This window comes from Harpegnathos saltator, unplaced genomic scaffold, assembly GCF_003227715.2.
Source record: "Harpegnathos saltator strain DR-91 unplaced genomic scaffold, Hsal_v8.6 scaffold23, whole genome shotgun sequence".
NCBI classification, from domain to species: domain Eukaryota; kingdom Metazoa; phylum Arthropoda; class Insecta; order Hymenoptera; family Formicidae; genus Harpegnathos; species Harpegnathos saltator.
Window position 1 is genome coordinate 60,779 of NW_020230017.1, and position 4,002 is coordinate 64,780.

At 30.3% G+C, this 4,002-nt stretch overlaps 1 pseudogene; it reads left to right on the forward strand.

The window, feature by feature from the left end:
* Nucleotides 1-2,889: 2,889 nt before the first annotated feature.
* On the forward strand, nt 2,890-3,586 carry LOC109503649 (uncharacterized; annotated as a pseudogene).
* The last annotated feature ends 416 nt before the right edge of the window (nt 3,587-4,002 follow it).

Genomic DNA, 4,002 nt, shown 5'->3' on the forward strand with positions numbered 1-4,002 from the left:
GGTTCAGGCAGTTCAGCTCAAGAGAACTAACTCTAGTCCAAAAATGCAGCAAAAACGAACAGACGTTTCGTTATTCCGAGTTCAACTGAATTCAACCACCCGAATAGTGAAGTGTACTTTAAGATTGTTCTGAGAAAGTTAAGTGATTTATTTGCTACGTCAGATCTTTTGCAGTCTTTGCAGTCACAACATCGGATTCGTCAATACGTAGCTATGGAAAAAATTAATTTTAAATTATCTGTTTCGCATAAATCGCAGCGTGAGTTATCCACGCGACAGCGTAATAGGGTTATGTTACAGATGAGAAATAATTTAAGGTCGTCTAATTCTTCCACATTTAATATTACTGATAGACAATTAAATAATAATCGTAATAATATGCATGTTACTTTTGACTCTACAACTTTGACTCCTGGATGCAGTTCTCGTAGTGATATTAATATTTCTAACAATAATTTCGACTCAGCAAATGTAGGATGCAATTCCGATAATAATATACATATTTCCAGTAACAATTGCGATTTTACATATGACCCAAATATTAATAACGATTCTTCTTCTGTGTCTTCAGATGTCTTTGAAGTCGGTGACACGTTTTCATTTTCTTTGAGCAACTCCGTTCAAGCATCCTTTCGCGAATGTTTAGCACCTTGCTTAGTTGATAATAATTTTAAGCATACACAAGGCAATAGTGTCTTAAGTCTACTTCGAACACATTATTGCTTTTTTAATTTGCCTAAAGATGTTAGAACGCTTCTGAATAAACCACGTAATAGTGTTATACTATCAAATGTAGATCCAGGTGAATATATTCATCTGGATCTGGAAGTACCCAGATAGCCAAACCAGCGCGAGCAGATTTCGAACAAAGCCTGCTATCACAGTTTGATGGCAAATAGGCAACAAATTTAACGCAGAATCTGTTATATCAAATTATGCCGCCAATCTGTGATCAAATATGCGCCAGATCCTGTTGTCAGATATTTGACAGCAGATTTGTAGCAAAAACCGCGCAAGACTTGCAGTAATTTGACGGCAGATTGGCGGCAGAAACTGAGCAAACTCTACGCGCAGACTCTACGTGCACTGTAAAAAATATATGTAAAATTATATGAATAATAAATGTAAAAATTACGCAATTAATAGTGGAAATTTGTAAAATTATGTATTTTTACAAAAAAATTATATTTTTACTTCTTATTGTGTATATGTATCTTTATATTTAATGAAAAAATTCACAAACAATTTTGTATTTCACTGATTTTAGGTAAATTTACAAATTTTTGTAATACTACATATTATAACGGTAATATATACACATCATATTGGAATTTTTACATAAAGAAGTGTAAATAAACGAAAACTAAAGTAATTTTACAAATCTAAGGATAATTTATAAATCTGTATGTAACAGATAGTAATAGAATGAGAAGATACAAGATGGCGTTGCCATGTGATGGTAATCGCACGAACAGACAGCGTTTTGTATGCCTTTGCGCGCGAGAGCCATAACGTGTATGCTACGCCGTTCAGTGCTAGTCCAAACGTGTGTAGACGTGTCCAGAGAAGCGATAGTTCTTTGTGTCGTGAATGGTAATTAATGTAATAAATATTAATAGCTACAAAGAATTACATCAACTTTCAAAGTTTTCTGAAGTGAAGTTCAAGTCGAAAATGAAGCGATCGCTTGCTGAAAGCCGGTTAGGTTCGGATATAAGTCCAAGAGGAAGTCTAAGTGTATCACAATCAGCTTCCAGTAAGTTACGTGACTTCATTTTCGAGTGAGGTGTCACTCTAAATAAGTGATGATTTCGAAATGAAAATATTACCATATGGAATTGTAAGAGTGAATGTCTCATTTAAGGTTATGTCGATTATAGAGAGTGTATTAATTATAATTAATTTATTCCTATGAGAATGATACATATTAGATTTATTCTTTAATTTTGAGTGAAAATATTCACTAGATAAATCAGAGTAAAGAATCATTCGAATTTTTGTAACTATTACTCTACTTTTCGTGTAAAATTTTACTCTAAGAAATATAAGAAAGGAATACATATCTAATCTAACATATTTTTCAGGGAAAATCATATATCAGAGATACCACAAAGAAATTTTATTCATTATTCAAATGTTATTCAAACAACAATTAATATAATCTGGAATTGATATAATCTGATTACTGATAATAGATACTTTATAACCAAAAAGAAATACCTAAGAAAAAGTAAGTATCACATGCTTAAGTAAGAATTATGTATAGTAAGTAAGAATTATATACAATAAGAAATTATGTGTATTATTGTTACAGTTTTTGTGCGTTAGATCAGTTACAAACTTTTTTCACTTCCTTCTTACTTTCAATTCCTTTTTTTCCTTTTATCGATTTAATTAATTATTAATAAACCTACAATAATGTCAAAATGCCAAATATGCCAACATATGTTTCCTTCTATACCTTCATATAATAAGCATCAAATTTTGCATAAAAACATGCATAGGAAAAAATTGTTATGGTTATTTTGTCTTGTGCAAAATCAAATTCATTTTAGTAAACGATTGTTACACAAATATATATTTTGTGGATACTACGATAGAAATAATATATAATTATGATTTTAGTGTATATGAACGATTTGAGTTAAAAGATCAAAAATATAATATCGATCGAATCTCTTTATTTCCATATTCCTCTTTACTAGTATCACATCCTGTTCTGGAAACCTGCTTAGCTTCTATTTCTATTTATGTCCTCAAGTATGTACCTTTTGATTCATAAAGTTGAATTTTAAAATTATGTAAGTAATATTTGAGCATTATTTTATTTATATCATTGTTTATATATTATATATTTATATTATATATATATACATCTTTTCTATTTTATAGATGTCATATTTATTTAAAGTCTGGTCTGCCAACAGAAAACAAAAAGCGTCACTTGTAATAAATGAATCTGATAACATGTTATCTCAGCTTATTACAAAAAGTAATATTAAACTTGTTATTACCGGTTCTATTCTTGTTATGGAAAAGGATGGTACAGTTGTCAACAATGATGATGTTTTAAAATTTTGTTCTGGCGACATTTAACATTTATATTACTACAACAAGAAGAAACTTGATTGTTTCCAAATGAAACGGAGTTATATAGTATAGTATCCTGCAACAGTTCGTCCTTAATTTCAACTTTAAACGAATCTACTTCTGATTCATCATTAACATCAAATTCGCAAAATATTTCATCGCCAACAAATCTATCACGTACTAAAATGCAAGTACATAATGAAGAAACGTGGACAAATTTTCATGTACCTTGGGAAGCCATAAAACCTACAGTACTTAAAGAATTAGTACTTAAAGAACAGGAAATTGTACCAAATATATAATACATGCTGTTGTAAATCGTACAATTTCTGAAATGAGAAATTTTAGCGAATTTATTCCGTTTCAAGATAATAGCTAAGAAGATTGTCGATAAATATCCGCAAATATTTAAAGATATGGACGAAGATGGTGAAAGTTTTGGAGATGGGATTCACACGTTATATTTAAAACTTCGTGATAGAAATAGTTATCTTAATAGACCACACATGAAGAGATCTTTAAGTCGAACTTTAAATATACCATTAAGGAAACAAAGAAAAATTTTATCTGCCAAAGTTGGATGTAGCAATTGGCAACCGGAACAATATGTTGATTCAGAATCCGAAGATACAATTGAAGACAAGATTAAATTTGTACGCCGAATGGTTCTACAGGGTTCTCCAACAATTGATACTGAACAAAATAAAATTTATTCATATATGGAAATAACATATCCTGCACAAAGATTATTCCTCAATAATGTTCATAAACCGTCAACAATTCAAGATATAAAAACCTCATGGCAAATACTTTTACGAAAAAGATATATGTTCTGGCATTACCAGAAACTAATGGGACATTCTATAAATGTTCTACAAGAACAAATGTTAAAAAAGGGCTGAAAATGCTGTC